This window comes from Microtus oregoni, unplaced genomic scaffold, assembly GCF_018167655.1.
Source record: "Microtus oregoni isolate MIOR12 unplaced genomic scaffold, Mior012 000068F_ref0000429, whole genome shotgun sequence".
In the NCBI taxonomy this organism is placed as follows: Eukaryota; Metazoa; Chordata; class Mammalia; order Rodentia; family Cricetidae; genus Microtus; species Microtus oregoni.
Genome location: NW_024543975.1, coordinates 1,022,351 through 1,046,045, shown reverse-complemented (window position 1 = coordinate 1,046,045; position 23,695 = coordinate 1,022,351). Strand labels below are relative to the sequence as shown.

At 51.1% G+C, this 23,695-nt stretch overlaps 1 protein-coding gene across 1 annotated transcript in view; it reads left to right on the top strand.

Moving 5' to 3' along the window:
* Positions 1-303: 303 nt before the first annotated feature.
* Positions 304-23,695, top strand: part of Tspan18 (tetraspanin 18) — a 135,756-nt gene continuing 112,364 nt past the window's right edge. Inside the window, exon 1 of the mRNA XM_041641278.1 lies at positions 304-411. The gene's annotated coding sequence lies outside the window, so the exon portion shown is untranslated. The remainder of the gene's footprint in view (positions 412-23,695) is intronic.

Genomic DNA, 23,695 nt, shown 5'->3' with positions numbered 1-23,695 from the left:
GGTGAGAGGGCAGAGCGGCCATGGGGAGGCAAGAGCCAGGTTAGCCTAGAGGCGTGCCAGCACTGTGGCGGCTGTAGTGGCGACAGGAGACCGAGGGGCGGAGGCTAGGGCGGAGGAAGAGGGAGGGCGGGCCGGAGGGTGGCGGGAGGTGTGGCCGGCGGCGGTGGCGGGCGAGCGGCTGCAGCTGCCGCCGGCGTCTCAGGGGCTGCTGGCTGCAGGCGGACGCCGCGCCAGGCTATCCCGAAGCCCAGCTGCGCCAGGCCTCCTGGCCCCGGCCCCCAACGGGCGTCGCCGCTTCTCGTAGCCTTGACGCCTAGCCCAACTCCACCGTGCAGGATTGACGGCGCCCCGCAAGTTGCTAGCGCACTGTGCGCCCGGGGAAACTTTCCCCCGCGTCCGGGCCTCTGCCAGGTAGGACTCGACCACTGCGCTTCTCTGTGCATACAGATGCAGGGACATTGCGCGCCCCAGGGGAGATCTAGAACCAATGTGGGTCCCAGGACGCTCGGGGAAGCGGTCACCAAGTTCTACTGCGACTCCTCCGGGGGAGAGGATAGTGCCTCCTCGTGTGACCCCGAGCACGCCCCGGGTCGCGGACTTTGCCCAGGTCAGGTGCAGCGCCCATGGATTCCGGGGGCTCAAGCGACAACAAGGCGGCAGGTGGGACTCTCAGGTCCGGAGTGTTGGTCGGGGATGTACTAGGAGGAAAGGGATGCATCCAGGTGACCCTGAGCGCCCACAGGTCACGACGGGAGACCCGGAAAAGGGCTTGGGTGCGGCGAATCGCCGGCCGTGGTGGGGTACTGAGGGCGCGTCGCCTTCGTGGGACCCTGGTGGCCGGCCAGGAGAGCGCTCTTGAATTTGTTTCCACACTCGGGCTGTCATTCCCTGCGCGGAAAGGTGTGCAGCTCCGTGGATGTGGAGGCTACCGGGCGGGTCCCGCGGCCGGATGTGGGGTGTGGTGGCCGCGGGTTCCCAGCGTGGCTGGCCGCGGTGGGCGCGCGCCGGATTGGGGTCCTGCTTGCGCTGGAAGAGTTGCCTCGCCAGGGGGCGCACTTGCTTCCCCCGGTGCTTCCCAGACCAGACCAGGATCTTCACAGACCGCAGCTCCGCAGAAGCACCACTGTGCTGCGCGGGGTCTGTCTAGAGGAGCGCCCCACCTTGCCCCAGCGAATCGGGCTGACAGCCCCACTATGAGACTGGGGTGCCTCGGCGATGACTGGATGGTGTCATGAGGTGATTTTTCATGGACTGTAGGCAAGGATGAGTGAATGATTTACATCTAGAAAAACAAAAACAAAAGAATCTTTAAGTGGACAGTGAGCTGGCATGGAGACAATGGGATAGAACCTTGGTTGAGATATACTGAAAGTTACTGAAACCCAACACTTTTTGTAAAAGTGGCTCCCTTTGTCCTGGTCCTGGCAGATCTCTGGGCGTGGTGGGCAGGACTCCTCCTCTTTCTGGGCACAGGTACATTGGGTGGGTGGTGGGGTCCCTTAGGAATTTTTGTAGTTCCATTAGAAGAGTTACACTCCACAGCCATCCAAAGAGCACCCCATCACCTGGGTCCCACACACTGATCACTTCCCAAGCACCTGTGAAAACTCACCTTCCATCCCTTACTCTCAGACGGGATGCCTGTGGGAAGGGACATGCTGACATCCAGCCAGAGTCGTAGGAAGTGTCATCTTTGTTGTGTGAAGAGCTGTTCATATTGAGGGGACTCTGTGGGTGACTGGTGCCTCGTCTTTATCTCTAAACTCGTCTCTCCTCTCTGCGACCCAAGAGAGTATAAATGATCTCACTAGAGACGGTGACTTCAGAGTGACTGGAACTTTCCATGTGTCCTTGCTAGGAATCTGTGCTCACCATCCCAACTGCCCCCAACACTCCTGCGAAGGTGAGGGGAAAATGGGGTGGATCCTGAGTCCCCAGGAGACAGATGGGGTCCTGGCTGCAACATGGGAAGAAACCACGTGTGTTTATCGGATACTAGTGCGGAACAAAGTTTCCGTTAGAGGGAGCAGACCTCAACTGGATTCTGTGTGGAATGGCAGAGCTAATGCCCTTTAGTCAGTGTGGGATCCCAGAACTGAGGCAAGGAGGCAAAGGGAAGGTGGGGAAGCCCTTGTCTCTGGGTTCGTCTTTAAGGCATTCCAGGGTCAGAAAACAAAAGAAGTGTTTGGTTTGGTGTGTGTGTGTGTGTGTGTGTGTGTGTGTGTGTGTGTGTGGTGTGCGTGTGTGTGTGTGTGTGTGTGTGGTGTGCGTGTGTGTGTGTGTGTGTGTGTGTGTGTGCTGGTAGCCTGGCAGCACCCTTGGAACCTGGGGATTAGCCTGTCCCCCACCGTAAGGGCCGGAGATTCTGAGTGCTGTCTCTGCTTGTTTCTCACCCCAACATCCACACTGAAGAGAGCACAGACCCTCCACCCTCTAGGGCTACTCATGTCTGTGCTTCTGTGTTGTGGACTCCAGGTAGATTCCCAATCTGTGACTTAACAGTAATCCCAGCCTGGGCCAATTTCTTTGTCTTCTCTGTCCTCAAATCCAAAATGCCAGTCAGTCACTGAAGCTCCAGGAAGCGTTGTAGGAGTGGACCTCTGGTATGAATCCAGAAAGGACTTTTAATAACTGCCACACCAACCTGAGAATAGCTCCCCGCTTACTAAATGATGTCTCAGTGCCCTGGGCTTGGGGTTGTTTGGGTTTGGAGTCAAGGGATTAAGGGGATTTGTGGGAAGGGCTGGTAGAGGGGAAAGAGCAGATTTGAAATCCAGCCAGTCAGTTTATCAATGAGGCCTTGGATGAACCCCTTCCCCTGTGATCCTGCTTCCCTGTCTGCAAACAGCTGCAGAGATGGAGGGGCCTTGTGACTTAAATCCAGGGAAGTCTCTTGGTGATCTGGACAGCTATGGTGGATGCTGCCCTTAGTTCTTCGGGGGTTCTCCAGGCTGTTTGGCTTCCTCTAGCTGGCGTCTGGTACTAGAACCCAGGGGTAGTCATTCAGCTTGTGTGGACCAATGCCACACATTGGTGTTTGGGGGCAGGAAGAGGGTAATGTTCTGACCCATCCCCGTTAAGAGGGTCACAGTAGCCAGTGCCGGTGTCTTTCTCTCGGTGCCTGTCCAGTTCTTGTTTCCTTGGGGAAAGCCAGGGCCTGAGACTGGACAACACGTTTTAGCAGCCCCCACTCCTCCCTTTCCAGAGGGCTGCTCTTCTGGTCCATTTCATCAGCCACTGAGTGGGGAAATCAGGAACATTTGTCTGCGCTCAGCTGGGACCTCACAGAGAGAGCTCAGACCCCAATACTCTGAGGCAAACACACCAGCTTGGGCTTCTCTTGCCCCACAGGCTGGCAAGTGTTCCATCTGATGGAGTGAGGCCGATCACAAGTGTTTTATACAAAGAAAGGCAGACTATAGATGGTGAGCCCAGGTCTGCAGCCGACCACCACCAGGCTTTCACTGGGGCCCTGATTATCCTGCTCTCTCTAGCCTAGACTTCTGGGTCAAACATAAGCAGAAATAGGCTCATGAATGGTAGGTGCGTGTGTGTGTACACTGGGAGATTAGTCATGGTGGAGTAGACAACCCAGAGAACCAGGAATTGATCGATCATAGACGAGACTGTGTGGACTCAGCTAAGTCACTGCCCTGTCTGAGCCTCAGGTTCTCCATTTGCTTAGACAAATCACCATGCGATGATCAGAGTACCTGAGTTTAAATGCTGTCCACCCTGCCTGTCAATTATGTGACTTTAGGTCACTCAACTTCTGGTGTCTTCCATTTTCTATAAAATGGAATTAGCAGTATCTCACACCATCAGACTGTAGTGGACCCTCAGTGAGATGGTCCTAGTAAAATATTTAGCTCTGTAGCTAGCGCACAGCAAACACTCTTATCTTCCCATTGTACTTTAGGGACAGGAGACAATGGGAGTAGGTTGGTTGTCAGGTGTTTTCTTCCTTTCTTACCTTACTGGGGCAATGCATTTCCTGGTAGTTATTTTCACAGTAGTCTTGTCCCTGTTGCAGGATAGCCAGTGTGATGTCTAGTCCATCAGTCATTATCTGCCAGTCTTCCCTGCTCCACCTGAGCTGATGAGAAACTGACCAACAGCTTCCAACAATACCCCAGTCACGAGCTCTTCTTCTAAAACACTTTGGGCCTTCAGATAAATTCTCTTGGACTCTGTGGGTTCCCTCTCTGGATTTGGGCTGGGCCAGGTCTGAGGTCTGCAGAGTGGGGCTATGTCTCCTGTCTTGTCATGGGAAGCTTCCTCGGGCTGCTTGGGAGGGGACAGTCCAGGCTGCACCTATGTCTCTTCCCCAGGAAGGCTATTGCTCTGAGTGATCTTGACAGTGACATCTGCATGGTACAGACACTGAGACTGTTCCTATGAGTCCGGGCTAGACCACGCTCCGGCCTCATCGCTTCTCGCAGGGGTTTTAACTATTGTTTCCCTTTCATAGGCAGGAGAACGAGGCTCTGAAAAACATGGAGTCGGCGGTGGGGCTGGGGTTTGAGATTAGCTCATTTTGGCTCTTCATCCTGTGTGTTCAGCCATTGTGTGGTTCTCCTTCCTGTGACCCCCAGAGCCCCAGTGGGTACCTTTGAAGTTGGGCCACCCCCAACACACCTCACACACACACACACACCACACCCCCCCACACCCCCACACACATATGCTTTGGACCATTCTTGCTTTGTGCACCTTCTGAGAGCCCCTCCTTTCGTCTTACACGTATCACTTAGGCACCTTGGAGACAGGTGGGTTAAAAGGTTTGGGGACATGGTTGCTCACAGAGGGGAACAATCTTAGGAAGCAAGAAAGGGCTGTAAGGAAGAGGTGTGTTGCTGGCCTGGATCTGCAATTGTCTTGCTGTACTGCGGCCTCTAATTCCTTATCTCTGAGAATGATGGCACTTGTGTTCTGTTAAGCGGACACTAACTGCTGCAGCATATGACACCAAACCTCCATGCCTGAGCTCTTTGCTCTCCCTGCTTGCTCTCCTTCTTGTCCTCTGTCTCTGCTTTTTGGGGTGCTTGGGAGGGTGACCCCGGTATGTATATGGCTGCTCTGAACCGTGTAAGTGGCACTGATGTCACTGTTGAAGGAGAAGAGGATGGTGGGAATGCCAGCAGGCACTCCATGCTTTAGCAGTAGTTGCTACATTGGCCATATCTGTTACCCAGTCCTAATAAGCTGCAAGGGAAGCTGAGACCACAAAGAAACTCCAGCTTGGCATTGGCATTAGCAGCAGAGTGCTGAGATGAAAGTTTAAGGCTCCTTGGGATGACTGGGTCACCAGCCCTTCAGACAGACTTATTTTTAACTGGCCCTGATTGCACACAGTCTGCACATGGGACCTTATTTCCAGGTGTTCATATTGGGCCTGGGACACCTGCAGGGTGATGGGGCCGAAGGAGCTGACAAGGGGCACTTGACAAGCACACTCAGCCATCTCTTGACTTTCCACCTAGTACTCTATGGCCTCCTTTGGCTTGCTGAAACTTATTACTTTGAGAACTTTCCAGAACCTTCTCCAAGTTCTTCTAGTAGGTACTTCTGTTCCTATGTCTTCCCATTCCCTCATAGGGTGACTCTTTTGTGTTTTGGTTGGTGGGAGTGGGAAGTTAGGGAGGCAAGGGTGCTGAACTCATCTGGAAGTTGAGGAGAAGGCCAAGGATCTTGTTTTAGGTACACAGTGTGCACTAGAGTGTGAGTAAGAGAGAAGTGGGCAGCTCTAGCAGAACTGCTAAGACAGGCACCTAGCACAGGGACAGGCATCCAGCACAGAGACAGGCACCCAGCACAGAGACAGGCACCCAGCACAGAGACAGGCACCCAGCACAGGGACAGGCACCCAGCACAGAGACAGGCACCCAGCACAGGGACAGGCACCCAGCACAGGGACAGGCACCCAGCACAGAGACAGGCACCCAGCACAGGAGCACAGGGACATGTAGTAATAAGGGCGGCAGGGCTGCGTCCCCAGCACCCCAGCCGCCCGCACGGCTAGCTTATGCCCGAAATAACAACACACAAACTGTATTCATTTAAACACTGCTTGGCCCATTCTCTTCTAGGCTAATTCTCACATATTAATTTAGCCCATTTCTAATCATCTGTGTATGGCACCCCAAGGTGCGCTTACCAGGAAGATTCTAGCCTATGTCCATCCTGGGTCGGAGCTTCATCCCGGGAGCGGGGCATGGCGTCTCTCTCAGGCGTCTGCTCCCGAGAGGAGAGCTGTCGAGACTGAGCTCACTTCCTCTTCCTCCTAGCATTCTGTTCTGTTTACTCCTCCCACCTATCCTCTAACCAATAAAATGGGCCAAGGTAGTTCCTTTATTAGCCAATGACCTTCCTCCATCAGGGACAGACACCCAGCACAGAGACAGGCACCCAGCACAGGGACAGACACTGGCTAAATGGTAAAAGGTTCCAGATCCTGCCCACCATCCACCCATATGACCTCAGGATTGGGCTCTCTTGATGAACTAACAGAACTTCAGTTTGGAGCGGGGAGATAAATTGGAGTTAACTACCACTTTCATGGGTTCTGAACTCAGAGATACTGCTGGGAATGGCTCCCTGCCACTCACCCTGCCCCCACATGGCCATCTCTACTGCTGGGACAGATTGCTTTCAGGCTGGCCAAGTGTGTGCAGCCTCCTGGGGAGCAGGCTGGGCCACCTGCTTCCTGACATTCAGGGACCCTGCCAGTGGAGCAGGCGCTGCCTGTGGCTAAGCCCAGCAGGTTTAACAGGCACCCGTTGGAATGATGGGGACGAGGCTGACTTGTTGGCTCCACTCACACAGAATGGCTCTGTGGACCCCACATGCAATGCCTGAGGGCTTGATGCAAAGAGCAGAAGAAGGACTGTCTCTCGGGGGTCTGGAGGGCTCAAACACCCAGATCCCTCCCAGATACAAGAATCAGAGGAGGCAACTTGTCACGGGGCTTAGGGACAGGCATGTCTAAACACAACCACCTGGTTGTGTTCCAGTCCCTAGCCAGCCTGGCAGCCATGACTGATATTTGTCCTTTACCCAATCCCCTAACTTGTAGTGCCTTCCTCCACACTGTTCTGCACTTGGCAATCACTCACGCACCCTGTATCAGCCTGCCTTGCTTTAGTAGGGCGGTTCCAACAGCAGATCCTGTGATCAAGGATTTGAGGGCCAATCCTTTATGCATGAAAAAGGGAGTTCCCCCTGTGGACTTCTGGGGCCCAGACCTTTGGGGACTCTGAGCCACTATATAAAGCACACCAGTCATTCCACCTAGCAGGGGAAGCTCGCTGGTTGGTCGCCAATTTCATTGTCACACAAAATGATGTTCCCAGAGACTCTGGCTTCTGTGCATGTCCAGCCTGCCGACTGGTGAGCCCTCGAGGGAAGCAGCACCTTCCAGCAAAACCCTGGAACCCTTGCTGCACCAGAGGTGGGGTGGGCACGGGAGTGCCTTGGAAGCGCAGCTCACTTGCCTGAGGTAGAGGCATAGATTTGTGATGGATTCGGTCAGCTGCATGCATGGCCACAGTCATTCTCTGCCTGACAAGGGACTTGAAGTGCTACATAGACCTTAGTAGATAGCCAGCCTGTGGGACTTCTGCCCCTCATGATTTCCTGGCCTTCCCTAGTCTTTCCATGCTATCTGCCAAATCCACTGTGGTCCCCACAAGCATCATCTTGGCTTTTCTATCTCATGGGGTCCAAAAGCCTGGGCTTGGTATAGTCAGGAAGAGTATCCAGGCCCTCCCGAGGTCTTTGTGACCGCAACAGCAGCAGGTAAAGGTGGGGGCCATTACCATTTCCACTCTGTTCCAGACTGTGTTGTTTCTCTTCAAGGGCTTTTGGCTGTTGTTTGATGCTTCTTTCCAGAGGGTTTGTTTTTTGTTTTTTCTGCTGAGAGCCAGGTGCCGAGCCAAGGCGAACAGTGGTCTCTGAGGCTCTGCCAACTTACCCAGTGAGAAAGCACACCCAGCCAGGTGAAGGGTGCTTGGTGTTGCTGATGGGCCAGAGTGGCAGCATAGGCTGAGCTTCCTGGGGGCTTGGGGTCCTTCTCTCTTTTGTGCCTTGTTACATCAAGGAGACCAAGCTCCAAGCCTGGTGGCCCTAGTGGGCCTGGGAATACAGCATCATCACAAAGTGAATGAAGTTAGACTGGAGCTCACACTTGGTCTGCAAATGGCTGTCCTCCACCTATCGTTATGGAGAACACTGGACTGGAGGTCCAAAGCCTCCAAGACTTGGGTCTCTCTGTGTGAGCCTGTATGTATCTGCTTGTATGTGGGTGTATGCACATACATATCTAGGTGCTTGTGTGGACACATGTGCAATGAAGCCAGAGGTCAGTGTTGGGTGTCTTCCTTTGTTGATCTCCTTCTTATTGTTTTGACAAGGGGTCTAAAAAGAGGCTGGACTTGGTGCTCATCGATCTGAGGCCAGTGGGCTTCAGTGGATCGAACCACCTCTTTCCTGGGGTAGAAATGCGTGACACAATTCAGCTCTTTTGTGGATACTGGGGATCTGAACTCAGGGCCTCAGGCTGGCATAGCAGGCACATTACCAACTGCACAATCTCCCAGCCCCACTGTGATCTTCTGATATCTCGTTCTCATAGAGAAACGAGTCCTAGTGAGTCTAGGGGTTTCTTCCAACCCCAGAGTCACCAGGTTCACCTCAGAGTCTGAGAAGGAGAAGAAAAGCCAGAAGCTGTGGATCTCGTGGGTGTTGTCTAAAGAAAATAAGAGGGCAAGTATCTTTTTAATAACTGAAATGATATATATGTGTATATATATAGCGAATATATATATATAAACATACATATATATACACACACCCTCCCTTTCATTCGATAATCTTTTCTTTTTAAAGTGGTATAAAGAATGTAAGTAACTGATGATTGCCACACAATAAGTTCAAATAAAAATATTCTTTTAAGAAAGTAGTTACCATGTAATAGAATTTAAATAATGGACAATTTTTGTTTCCAGTAGCCCAACCATATGTAAAGATCTATTCAAACTTATTTGCAGGGTGTGTGTATCTGTGTGTGTGTGTGTGTGTGTGTGTGTAGGACTTGATGAAAGGTTCTCTCTGGAAAATAGTAACAGTGGTAACAATATCATCAAACAAAGTTGTATGTGTGTTCACATACATCTCTGTGGAGCAACAAAGGGATTCCTACGAAGCTCTTCTAGAAAGAAGTGTCCTGAGAGCTGCTGGAATGTCCCCTGTGTTCCAATGGGACTGTGAGAAACTGAGGCAGATTCCAGCAGTCACACAGGTCGGGATCAAACTCTAATCTTGGTTAGCTGTGTGACTGTGGGTGAGTTATCACAGCCTCATTTTAAGCGGGGGTGGGGAGGCAGTAAGACAAAGTCAAGTGCACCAGGTCCTTCCCCACTCACTTGTACAGAAACAGCACTCTTGCCAGGGACCCACTGGGCCTGCACACTGTGTCCTATGGTGCCCAGCGGTCTCCTTACAATGGGGTTCTAAACCTGCTTTGCAGAATGGAGACCTAAGGTGTTTGCTAGATGGCCCAGAAAGGGGAGTGAGAGATGACATTTGTCTGAAGCCCTATAATCTTGGGCCTGTACAGTAAGGTGTCACAGTTGATCTGAAGTGTCTCCCACAGCTGTTGAGACTGTTACCTGCCAGTGACTATTGTTTGCACACTGTGGGGCCTCTAAGGGTTGGGGCATGCTAGTGGAATAGCATGGCTAGGGGTCTTGTCTCTCTTGCTGGTAGTCATGTAGGTCAGCACTTCCTTCTGCCCTACCACTCAGGAGAAGACTTTGGGAGGGAGCACCCACTGGCTCTGAAGGGAGGATACTCCATCACAACTCAATTCCAAAGGCCCAGATCAGTTTCAGAAAGGCAGACTTGCTGATGCTGGGGAGGTTTGGATTGTTTTTTTTTTTGTTTGTTTGTTTGTTTTCTTTGTTTGATCTCTACCATGAATGGGGGAGGGGGGGATGTGAGAAGGCGCGTCTGGCCTGGCTGAGGGAAGAAAATGAGATAGCTTGGGTTTCATTTGCAGCCAGACGCACTGTGAGCCTGTCTGCACAGCTTAATAAAGACAGGAAGCCCGACAACAGAGGTCTCCTGAGCTGCACGGAAACACCTCTGCACAGCCTCCTCCTCGGGCTTGTGTGTATTAGCGCCTCGCAAAAGGGCAATTTTCAGCCATGCTGGATTCCCAGTCTTGCTCGCATTAGTGCAAATCTCTTTCTTAAAGCCCAGGATCAGCAGGAGGAGGAGGCGGGTCCACTCTGGGTCTGGTGCTGTCTGCTCAGAGAGCCCGGTCACCAGCCAGCCTGGGCTGACAATTGCTATTTACTGCTTAGCAGGGAATAAGTGAGCTGTGTGATTAGGTGGACTGAAAAGCCCTGGCTGTGACTTTACCAGGGGCTTCTAATTGGCCAGGAGAAACTCCATGGAGTGTGGAGACACAGCGGGGATTAGAAGTCAAGCTCTGGCTCTGTGCAGCCTCGCTGGGTGGCCTTAGACAAGGCTAGACCACTCTGGACCTGTTTGTCATCTGTGAAAATCTGGGGGTAGGAGGACGAACCAGAACCAACCAAATACCAACAACAGCAAAACCATACCAAACCAGAGAAGAATGGTGGGGTCAGGCTTGGTTCTGTTCTTTGCTGCTGCTCTGCCAATCCCTCTGGGCTCAGGAAGGCTGATCTACTGAGAGAGAAGCTGGGTTTTGGGGGAGCAATGCTGACAAGCAGGAGCAGCATGCTGTAATCGTCCCTGGCAGACATGTGTATGTATTGGATCTCAAATGCCAGTGCTGATCGATTAGTAGGATCTGCCTTGAGACCTTTGATGAGTGGATGGGGCTGTTTTATCCAGGCACAACAGGAAGCAGTGCCAAGATCAATTATTGATGTCTGGCAATATTAAAAGAAAACAAATTGACAGAACCATGGAGGTTCTGGGTACAGCCTAGGGCCTGAGGACTCTGTGGCTAGTTGTGTGACCATGTAGCCTAAGGTTTGACTTCGACTAGGCGGCCCAAATCATCCATGATGTTGTCTTGCCCAGAGGTCTGGGTGGGGCTCCGGGTTTGGACTGGTGCCTTGCTGGAATTGAAGCATCTGCTTGGGTGATCTGGATGCAATTCACCTGAGCAGAGCCAGCAGCCTGTTCAGGCTTCCCTTCTCTCATCAGATGGAGTGCTGTGTTAGACATTGCTTCACGATACTCATGGCTCTGTGAGGCACCTGTGAGCTCACAAAGGGGCTAATGGGCCAGTGGAAAACTAAATAAAGCATGCTGGCCAAGGATGGGGAACGATGGCCTGTAGTCAAGATGCCCGGATGTTTAGAATAGGAAGCTGACTCAACATTATGCGGTAGGGATGGTGGTTTGTATGAGAAGAGCTCCAATAGCTCCAGTTTGAATAGTTGGGCCCCAGTGGATGGAACTGTCTGGGACGGATTAGGAGGTGCGGTCTTTTAGATTTGTCGCTGGGAGCAGGCTTGAGGTTGCAAAAGACTTGTGCCTCTCCCACCTTGCTCTGCTTCCTGTTTGTGGATCAGGATGTGAGCTCTGAGCTGCTCCAGCACATTGCCTGCCTGCCTGCCGCTGCCATGCTCCCCGCCATGCTGGGCATGGACTCCTATTCCTCTAGAGCCGTAAGCCCCAAAGAAACTCTTCCTTCCGTAAGTTGCTTTAATTGTGGTGTTTTAACACAGAATAGAAAAAAAAAGTAACTAAGATAAGGGGCTGTGAACTAAAACTCAGTTCTAGACGCTTGGAGCACACACATATGCTCTTTGACGGACAGCCGTGAAAATGGCTTGTTGCTCAGCTTCGTGAACTCAGGAACTCAGCCGGGAACCAAGCATGTGCATCTCCTCAGCCCTATCTTCTTTCAAAGAGAGGTCTCTCTCCTGTGTCTCTTTGGGCCCTTGATTATCACCCAGAGACACCCTTACTTAGCAGCTGACATTCTGAACTGATCTTTCTCCTTTTATCCTTATGGTTAGAGAGGAAGACTGCGTGGGTGTCCACTGAGAAGTGAAGAAAATGGAGCCTTTTCTTGGGGTGCTTTTGAGACATAGCATTTACCCAAATGATCTTGCCTGAGCCTAAGCCTACAGGTGTTTGGAAACCAGGAAAATATATTTGCCAAACTAACTAACCAACCAACTAACTAACTAACTAACTAACTAACTAACTAACCAACTAATTATTGTGGTCAGTGCAATGTCACATAGGAGCTGATTCTCAAGAAAGCTCCCTTTTAGTGAGGCATCGCTTCCTGCCCCTCCCCCTACTCCCTTCTTTTGCAGTCCCCACCCAGTTTGGTTTAATACATCTTATAACTTTCTTCCCTCAAAACCTAATTTCCACATGGATTTAACCTGCAGTGACCCCCTACATGAGGCCCTTCTGTGAGAATTAATCATGAGAGTCTCCAATGACTGTAAAAACCCCCTGTAAAGATGAAGAGCCAGTGAAGAAAAGCTGACGTTAGAAAAGATCTGGGGAGTCAGGTCCCCTTTATTTTAAAAACACGGAGATGTGTTTTAGAGAGGCGTGGTGACTTGGCCAAGGCCAGTGAGTTAGAGACAAGCCATGTCCCCTGGAGTTTGTAGACTGAGACATTTGCTGGCTGGAGGCAAGCTGCCCCTTTCTGATGCCGTCGCCAACCAGTCCTTCATTGTGGTTGGGGTGATGATACAGTCAGAGGAGGTAGGGGATCCCTCTGTAAGTCCCTGTCCCCGTGTGATGGGAAGTGCAGAATAGAAACCAGAGCCTGCTTGCCTATGATGAGGAGACACATGTGAGTTCAATTCAGGCTGCCATGACTTGAGCTTGGCTCTCAGCATGCTCTGTGTTCTGGGAGTGGGTGGGGACACCATCTTCTGCAAGCCTGACCCTGGCAGCCCAACAGATGTGTTTGTTTTTTCCTTCTCCACTTGGGAGGCAGGCAGCAAGCGTCTGTGAGGACAGGGAGAGGCAGGCTCTGAGACTGATGCCTGGGCTTTAGATGTGACTCAGTGTCTGGACCTGGAATCTCAGGCTACTTACTGTGCCTGTCCACACTGTGAGGACTGGGGCCACCCTCTCTTATCAAGGGTGCAGGCCTCAGTGTCTTAGTCCATCCGTGAGGGCTTAGGGAATTGCCTATGGGAAGCAAGGAGCTTGCCTTAGCTCTTAGCTTGAGGACCCTCAGTAAGGAGCATGCATGGGTCTGTAATGAGAAAATCATGTTTGCCCGTTTCCTTTCTGTTTATCAGAGTCACACTCATGCATGTGCCAACTACCGAGACGTAACACTTTGCCTGTGTTCCTTCCCGTATTCTCCCTGTGTAGTGTGTGCGTGCGTGCGTGCGTGTGTGTGTGTGTGTGTGTGTGTTGTTAATTACAGTTTATGAGAGGCCATTGTTTTGGACTGAGCTCTACTAGGCCCCAGCAGGCCACCCAAAATGGAGGCAGGCCAGCTAGAATGTTCCAAATAACTAAATTAAAACCTGAGGGCTGGAGAATTGGCTCAGTGGGAAAGGTACTTGCCATTAATCCCTACGACCCAGCATGAGCCTCAGAATCCACATGTTGGAAGAAGAAAATTGAGTCTCCGAAGTTGAAGATAATAAATGCCATGGTACACACATGAACACACACACACACACACACACACACTATTAATGAATGTAAAAAAAATGAAATATTACCAGTTTATTGGTAAGCGCTAACCTTGAGGGATCAGGCAAGAGATGACAATCACCTTACAAGAAGGTCACCACTGCCTACCAGTATAATCGAGAAAAAATGATAGAAAAAGTGGTAGAAAGTCTCTGCCTTCACTCATATGGAGAAAGAGTTTGAAATGTCCCACCTGCCTTTTGGACCTTATTTTTTCTTTTCCAATTTTTTTTTTAATTTCAAGAATTATTTTAGATTGTGTGGGTACCTATTCCTGTGGGGGGGAGGGGTGCTTGTGAATATGGTGCCCGTGGGGGCCAGAAGAGGCAGCAGAACCCCTGGAGCTAGAGTTCCAGGAGATTTGAGCCGACTGATCCTGGTGCCGGGACCCAAACTTGGCTCCAACCCCAAAATCACCTCTCTGGCACCTGCTCCTCCAGTCTTTCCTGCCCAGGAAACCCCTGACAGTGCTCAGGTCAGGGAGGACCCAAGCCAGCTCAGCCCCATTCATGAACTACGCGCTGGTGAAACCACGTACTAGGTCCGCTCTCATTGTGTGATGAGACACCTGACAGAAGCCACTCAGGGAGGAAAGGGTTATTTTTAGCTGTGACCTAAGAGTCGTCATGGCTGTGACATCGCAGCAGCGGGAGCTTGAGGTCACATCCCATCCAGCAGGACGCAGGGAGAGATGGATGCAGTGCCTCAGCTCCCCTGTCCTTTCCTCTTCAGATCTAGACCCTACCCACACAACAGTGCCACCAATAATCCTCTCTGTGTGGACCAGTCTGGAAACACCCTCACAGGCATTCCCAGAGATGTGTCTTCTAGAGGATTCCAAATCCAGTGGGCAATGAAGATGGACCATCATGCGCCAATTCGATTTCTGCAGAGATTTTGTTGATAATTTCTGTTCATGTGTGTATAGATATGTGTATCCATATACAGACACAACACACACATAATTGAGCATGTACTGTCAGTATAAACGAGAAAAAATGAAAACCAGACCCACATACAAATCTAGTGTGAACACGGTCCAAGGCCGATCAAGCTCAGTCTAAAGGAGCCAGCAGGAAGTTGGCGGCAGTTCTGAGGACCAGAGGCGGCGATGGTACAGGCACTGGGGGAGGATGTGAAACTGGTTAGTATCCTGTGCAGGGTGATAAAACTAGAACCTTGGGAGTGATACTTTTTACAAGGGAGGAAAAGAAGTCTGCAAGTTCCTATGTAGCCCCGCAAAGTTCACTCTTCTGGAACCTAAGAGAGTCCTGCACTCTCTGGGTGGGCTGATCTGTGATGGGAGGCCAGGCTTCTCTCTGCCTTTCCCTATGATGCAAGTCTTAACAGCATCTGAGTATCCTGGTCACGGAGACACGAGACAGTCACACCTTCCACACACAGTGATGTATGTATTGCCATCTCGGGTTTTAGATTTTGGGGTACTGGAGAGTGAGAGGCATGTGCATTTTCATCAGCCTGCTTTGAGGAAGAGCCAGGAAGACTCCAGAGACGTGAGCAGCTGATAAGCACAGTCGGATGGAGGAGGCCTCCTGTCAGAAGGTACTGTCCTCCTGTGTCACCCACCAGACTTGCTGCAGTCACCCACTGCGTTTCACTGCTTCTCATTGTCTCTCCTTCCTCAGCTGGACAGAGTTGCTGGGGTTCAGGGGGTTTGTGGAGCTGAAGTTCCTCCCTGAGCCTCTCGTCCCAGGCGACAATTATTCCTGCACACAATGATTACAGCGGAGACTCTGGGGTGAAGAGGCCAGCCTTTGTCCATGGCAAACAGATGAGCCAAGCTGCTGGGGATAGGTAAGGGTTCCTCTCAGGAACTCGGCCTTGTTGTCTACGAGTACAGACATTCCCAGTGCTCATTCCTGATTCTGCCGTTTAGAGTTCAGAGGGCTGGACACATTCCACACAGAAAATGGCCTTGGCTCTTCTCTTTTAGGATGAACTAGGCTCTCTGGATTTCTAACTTTGTTTCTCAATCAAGGCCCTAAAAGGGGTAGAAGTTGCTGGCCACCTCCAGCTGCGAAGGGAGTTGCAGAGGGCTGTATTAATCTCTGCACTATGAATTTTAAAGCCCTGTAGTTTCATGTGCTGGGAGACCCTATCAAAATGCTAATAGCCCCATGCTCCTACCTCCTACAGCCCCTCCTGCATTCGCGCATATTTATGTGGGACCGGGGAAGAATTACAAAGAGTTGAGGTGCAGTTTGCCTGGACTCCACCACAGCCCTGCGGGTTATAAAGTCTGAATTAATAGCCCCAGCTGCGAAGGAAAGCTGTGGTTTGCCACAGGCTGGGCTCTTCCCCTCAGCGGCAGGTTCAAGTTCTCAGCTTTCGGCTTCCTTTCTAGCGGCAGGGTGGCCACTTTAAAATATCTCTATTACCACCATGTGGCTTTTTAAATACTACTTCTCCGGGAGGCAAAATAGCTGAAGACATGTAGTTCACAGGTTTAAGGCTGCACGTTGCAGGCATGTGGCATTAAAGGTTCTGATGACATGTAGTTCACAGGTTTAAGGCTGCACATTGCAGGCATGTGGCATTGAAGGTCTAGAATGTGAGGTGACAAATCGCACCAAAGCCAACACTAGCACAGAGACTAGTTTCGTTCTAGACTCCTGGGCCAGAGCATGGGAGGTTCCAGAAGCCTTTGAAACTCAGGCAGCCCAGTGGCACGAGAGCACTGCCCTTTGGGTGTCTCCATGGATGGCCACACACAATGGCATTGGTTACCAGGTGCATGGTGTCATAGCTTGGGTGACTTTGGCTGCAGTCCTGGGCTCTGATTCTTCCTCTTCCAGGCTTAGCTCTGTGACTTTGGACAGTGTCTCGGACCCTGTTGATCTTCACATTCTTATCTAGGCACATGCGTCTCTTGCTGGAAGTCCTGCAAAGTCCACATTTTCCACAGTTTTCTCTTGAAGATGGCTCTATAGAAAGGGTATGGGTCTTAAGACCAGAGATAAGCCAGTCTAGGCTCCACCTCTACAGACAAGTCCCTGAAGCCACCAAGGCTTGCTGGTTCCTCTGTTGTCAAATGCCTGCAAGTTTGCAATCATGGGTGAGCAGCAGCCAATGGAGTTAGGATGTCAGGATCCCTGCCGTTTCTCTATGGGCCCTCACCAGGATTCAGCTGGACATATGCGCTGTGGCTCCCATCACCTCTGCCTGTAAAATGGTTATGTTGTTCATGTTTTCTTGGCAGCTGGTGGTGGTGGGGAGTAAGAGTAGGGTTCAAATGTGAAGTGAGGCCTGGTCCTGGGGTGTTCTTGGTTGTATTCCTCTCCAGGCCAGGATCAGGTGAAATGGGGCTCAAAAGCGGCTTGATTCCAGCCAGTGGCAGGAGGGCTCCTGGGTCATGCCCTCTCCTTCCCCCTGTCTAAGGCAGATCTGCACAGGAAGTCACAGTGAGACTCATATCTAGCAAGTTCCATTGTCACAGACAGTCCCCAAGCCCCTGAACAGATGGGAGGCAGGACAGGAGAGTTATTAACAGTGGGCACCAGGACTCTACAGCTTTTATGCTAATCCATGGGGTTGGTACACTGGCATTTGTCTTCTCCGCCTCCCCAGGCCCCCAGCTGCTAACTGGCTCAGACGGGGAATCTTACATGGCTCTGGAACCCTCCTGCTATCAGCTGGCATCAAGCTTCCTTTGCGCCCCATTTCATCCTATCTGGAATCACCTGACCCTGGTCTGGAGAAGAGTATGGCCAAGAACACCCCAGGACCTTACTTCACATTTGAATTGAACCCAACTCCCACCTACCCCACACCAGGGAAACATGAACAACATGCTCGTTTTACAGGCAGAGGTGACAGGAGCCACAGCACACATGTGCAATTGAATCCTGGTGAGGCCCTGTAGAGAAAGGCGGGATCCTGACATCCTCTAAGACCCTTGGAGGACTCTTGCTGCAGAGCCTGGAGCCCCTGTGCTGTTGCCATGGCCCTCCACTGAGCACACTATGGTCCCAGTACCATCCTGCTGAGATCCTGGGACACAATTAGTGGGTTGACTCGAGGCTTTGTTACTAGGCCTGATGAGGCTGAGTGACAGGAGTGGTGTGGAAGCACCCCGCCCCCGCCCCCCACCAGGCAAGTGCAGGTGGAGAGCCTTGCTGAGCCTCGGATGTGCTCAGCACCCCAGCAGCTTTGTTAAGAGTCATCTGGAACCATGAGATACAGGACAAAGCAGGAATGCATCCCAGAATGCCTGGGTTCTGCTCGCCCTCTGCTCCCAAACTAACCCCCCCCCCCCCATGTAGCTAATATAAAACAAAGCAAAACAAAGCCATGGCTTGGTTTGGAGCCATGAAATATGGAGCTTTTATCTGTCAGCAACAATGCCTTTAGGTGGCAAAGGGCCAGCCTGGTTTCTGGGACTTGGCATGGATGCCCCGTGAGGTGTTCAGGGAAAGCTGCGCCTTTTCCAGGGACCCAAGACCCAAAGTCCTGGTCTCAGGACTCACCAGGAGCTAGGAGGTGATTTGGGAAGCCAGGGTGAAGCAGGGAGGTGCAGACAGGGAAAGAAAGAGATGGAGTGGAAAGGCTTCAGGCAGGAACTGCCCGGGCAAAGGTTGGCTGTTTTCCTCTTGGAACAGCCTGCCAAACTGGGTCCTGCCACACAGGGAGACTAAACCCATGTTCTTCAACACTATCATGGAACAATGTATGGAATATTCCAGAGTCCAGCTGTTGCTGATTAAATGTTGGCTTGCGAATGAGGAGGAGACACATCTGCTCTCTAGGCAGAAGTCTCCGAGTAAGAGGGGGTGGACTCCTAGAGTCGTGGCTAGGGGCTGCTCCTTTTGGCCACTCCCCTTCCCTCCTAATTTTTTTACTGAGGTAAATAAATACACATAGCATATTCACCATTGTGTGGGGGGGTGAGAGAGAGAAAGTATGTGTGTGTGTGTGTTTACATGTGTGTGTGTGTGATGTGAAGGCCAGAGGTCATCACTGGGTGTCATCCTCAACCACCCAACACCTTATTTTTTGAGACAGGGTCTCTCACTGCACATGGAGCTTCCTGATTTGTCTAGACTGTCCAGTCAACTAGCCTAGGGATCCTTCTTCCTTAGCCTCCACAGTGCTGATGGGTGCTCTGGATCTCAGGTCCTTGTTCTTGACCCCTTAACTGAGGATCCTATCTGTCCTTGTATCATCCAGCCGTTCACCTACCCACTCACCCACACGTCCACCCAGGCACCTCTGTGCCTACCCATTTACCCATATCTCCGACCTACGCCCACTGTATTCGCCCACCCATGCATCGACCCCTCTTTCATTCATTTACCCCTCAACCGTCTACCTACCCACCCACTCACATCCACCCGCCCTATATCTCTGCATTCCTGCCACCAACTCCAACTTAACTACTCTTTGCAGCCATGGTTCATTCTCTTCCTGCCTTCCATCTATCTCTCCTTGCAGCTATCCATCCATCTATCAACTGTTATTTACTGAGCCTGGGCCTGCGGCTCACAAGGAGAAGGGCAATAAATGGGGAAAGATACTATTCCTAGTATGGCAGAGACTATAGTGTAGTAGGTGGGGAAAAAATCACAAAAACAGAAAATATATATTACATTGCTCCTATACCCAGACTCAAATTGCTAGGAGAACATAATAGAACCATGTTTTATTATATCTGTGGTGATACTGGGAAGATTCACCAGAAAAGATAGTTGAAGGAAGGTTTTGGAGGGGTTTGGGAGTTTGGCAAGCATTGGGGGAGGTAAAGCTTGGATTTGGAAAAGGACAAAGAATTCCAGGAAGAGAGAACATGAGTAAGGCAGAGCCCAGCATAACGGCAGGGTTTAGGTGAGTTCAGTTTGACAAGCGTGTGTTCCTACTGTGAGGACCTGAAGACAGGCCTGGGGGTCAGTGGGGGACCAGATGATAAAGATCTGTATACTGACAGAAGGAGACCACTGCAGACAGATAACCATGATCGCTGTGACAGCCGAGACAGCAGGCTGGCGGGAACGGAAGCTGGACACTGGCAGCAAAGCCTTGATGCCCTCTGCAGCCAGTGGACAGGCAATCGTGAACTTGAGCCTGGGTGGACATGGGTAGAAGCCATGCGGATGGAAGATTTAGAAGAAGGAGGTAGAGGAGGAAGGCTTCCTGGGAAACCACAGAGCAGTGGATGTCATGTTGGTTTCATAATGGTTCTGTGTTGTGAGGACGCAGGAGGCAACATTCCAAAGCCAGGGGTCATTATCAAAGGGGTACAGCTTGTTGCACCAGCTTGATGTATTTACTTATTTGTCTAATATGTGTGTGGTGAGATGTTTTGTTTGCATGCATGTGTATGCTTCAAATGTGTGTCTGGTCCCCAAGGAGCCCAGAAGAGGTCATCAGATCCTCTAGAGCCAATGTTATAGTTATGAGATGCCAGGTAGGTGCTGGGAATCGAACCTAGATCCTCTGCAAGGGCAGCCAGTGCTTTTAATTGCTGAGCCATCTCTCCATCCCCAACCTGCTGTATTTAAATCAAAAGGTATGTGGGGGGGGGGGACCGCCATAAGTTCCTCCAACCCAAATTCTCACTGTGGAAGATTTTAAAGTACCACTTTTTTCAAAATTACTCTTTAGTATCTCAGAAAACAGACTGTATCATATAAAAAGTGAGGTCATAATTAATTAAATTAACTGGCACTATTAGATGGACTTAAAATTACAGTGATTATGATCTTGGAGCCTGGTGTCAGGCTCTTTGCTGCTTCCATCTTTGCCTTTCTCAGGGAGTCCCCCGTCAGCTTCCACATCACCAAACCTGGCTCTTTCTCCCAGGTGAGGCTTTGAGACTCTGTGTATGTAGATCCCTTGTGCTCAAGCCCCTTGCTGAGCTGTTTTTTGGTTTCAGCCAGGGAAGCCTCAGACCTCAGGGGGAGATAAATCTGACCTACAAGTGTGGAAGCTGAGTGGGAGTGAGCCCCTCCCGCCCGACTCCAGGCCTTTCCTTTCATCGAGTCAGGGGTCACTGCCCACATCGTCTGGCTACCATCTTTCCACACTTGTTTCCTGGAATCCTTTTTCTTGTCTCCCGAGGGTTCTCTAAATGGAACATGGGTGACACCACTCTCTGGGGGGGGGGGGGGCATAAGGGGTGGGAATGGGTCCCCAGCAGAGTGGCCTCCATGGGATAGGGCTTGGCAGGGGGTTGTCTTTCCTGGCTGTGTGGCAACAGTTTATCTCCTTTAAGGTGCAGGGAGGTGGGATCTGCCTGCCCTAGAGATGCTCCAGTGGGAGCAGCTGATGTGGAAAGTGATTTTGTCAGAGCCTGGCCTTGTTCAACCTCCTGACATGAAGCCTGCAGCTGCTTCTGGCTGGAGCCTTTAATTTCGTTAATGTGTGACATTCGCTCAAGCTGCATGGCTGACGGGCATGCTTGACATTAATACGTGTTCAGAGTGTTCCCCTGAGCTCATAAAAACTCATTATCAGTTCTGAGCCAGTAAATGCAGTTCCTGCTCCTCAGAGGTGCCCCGGGCAGTGGAACCCTGGACATCTGTCTTCACCAGCCGACAGACTCCTCCCTTTGTCCTGAGACACTGTGTTTCATCCCCTGGGAGAGGACCAAAACAGACATCCCCAAAGCAGAACCTTTGCTTTAAGTCTACAAGCAAGACAAGAGGCCCCTTCTGATTGTACTTCACTGTGAGTCTATCCGATACAGACGTGCTGACGAGCACACCAGGACATGGTGGTAGCAAGGTTCTCGTGGCCTGGGGTGGATATGACTGTGGTATCTGATAAGCAGATGATAAAGAAGTTTGGTCCAGAAGTACCATGCGATACGTTCAGAGCCAAGAGTGTGTGCATCCTTCCACTCAAAGGGATGCAGTACCACAGACAACTGAAGTGTCAAGACTCCATTTGTTTCTGTGTGTGACACAGTCACACAGCAGCAGGTGTGGGTCACAGTCCTCAGGCTGTGACAATGTTCTGAGTATTTTCAATGAATAAGTAAGGAATGGTCACTTCTGTGTCTAAAAATGAACACTCTAGGCAGATATGGTAATTTACTGCACTGGGGAGGTGGAGGCAGGAGGATCAGGAATTCAGGATCAAGCCTTAGATACATAGTGAGTTGAAGATCTGCCTGGGCTGGGTGAGATTCTGCCTCAAAAATGCAAACAAACAAGCAAAAATCCTTCCAAAATGAAAATTCTGTATGTTCATGTGTATGCACATGTGTCTGTATGTGAGAGATAGCACACTTTTGTGTGCATGCACACACATCATAAATGTGTGTGCATGCATGTGTTTGTGCATATGTCCAAGGCTGCACATATGCATATATGGTGTGTATATGTTGACACATGAGAACATGTGTGATCCTTAGATTCCTTCGTCTGCGACGCTCTTCTGGCTCATGATCCATGAGGTTCCCAGGGTTCACACTGCCTGATGGTACTGCACAGATGGCCAACTAAAACCAAGTCTCTAGCCATACCACTCCACTCCACCCCGTTAACATGCTGAGAGTTTCTCTCATGTAGGAGGACCTTAAACTCATCCCTGATCTACTGGGGCCTCTCCCATGTGGAACCAGTACTTTCGACAGTTTGGGCTCCCCAGATCTGAGATCTAGTCCCTGCCCTGCCAAAACTTTCTGTTTAGATTTTGAGAACTTTTGTATTCAGGGTCTTCAACCTGGAGTGGACAGGCTTTCTCATGGTGGTGTCCTGGTCCCTGTCTTAGGTGGCGTGCAGTGACAGGGCCTCCTCCACTGCTCAGTTTGGCTCAGTTCTTGTGGCGAGAGGGTCAGAGCTGTGACCTTGCTGCCACCACCTCTCTGCTACGATGGCTGTAAGCCTTATTTTATTCAGCTCTACTGTGACAAGCCAGTTCCTGGTACTAGCCTAAGTCTTGGCTAGCCAGGGTGTCACTAGGATGTGGTGAATTTTATCCCCGTCCTGTAAAGTGACAGGAAAGCCAGAGAGAGAGGGGCTGGGCTTCTGGGTCACACTGTGGAACTGCGCCATCCCCTCCACGCTGTCTCCTCTGGTTGTACAGTACCTGAAATTCGAGGTCTTCCCAAAGAGCCCGCATTCCTCAGGTGGTGATGAACGTTCCTCTGCTCACAGTGACTCAGAAAGCCCCTTTCCAGCTCAGAGCAAACACACAGAGGCTGGGTTTCCGCTCCGTTCAGGGCCAGGGGTGCATGAATCCATGTTGTCTGGGGCTGGCATGTAGGATGGAAGATGGGGATGAAAGCTGGAATGATGGAGGATGCCATCCTGGGAAACTTGGGCTCCGTGCCCAGGTCTGGCAGTCTCTGTTGGTACAGACATGAGGGGAAGGGAATCCTGAGGGAAAGAAGTGACCCCAGAAGTCACATGCACATGCCCCGCTAACCCTTTCTTTCCCTCTTCTTCCTCTAGCCAGCATCAGGAGACTCCAAGGGATCTCCGTTTCTCCCCAGAGAGGAAGAGGACAGTTGGAAGAGGTAGGATTTCACAACATAGTGGCAGCAAAGTTCTCATCTCTTTTCTGCTCTCCAAGACCACCTTTCTGGGGGAGCCTTTGGGCTGAGTCCTAGGGGTGCAGGGCAAGATCTCCAGTCCCTTATGTTAATTCAGAGATGGCGGAAGCAGCAGGAGATACATCCAGGAAGTGGGAAGTAGCTCTCTAAGGAGAACGCAGTTCCCATGAGCCCTTTCTGGTCATCCTTAGCATCCACCCAGTCTCGAGCTCTCTGGAGCTCTCACCACCCTGAGGGTGACATTTTGCATCATAGGACAGGTATCTGTCCCCTTGTCCATGATAACAAGACAGAGTTCTGCCTCTGGGATTCCAAGACCCCAGAAATGCTGAGTGGCTTCATGGAAGCTTCCTGAATGAGGCATTCGGGCCTACTGTCTCCTGGCCAGCAGCAACCACCAGTGAACTTTGGGGTACGATCTTGGCACTATTTCTACCTCCATTTTAAAAGAGAAGAGAAAACTTGGTGTCAGAGAAGCCAAGAGGCTTTCTCAAGGTC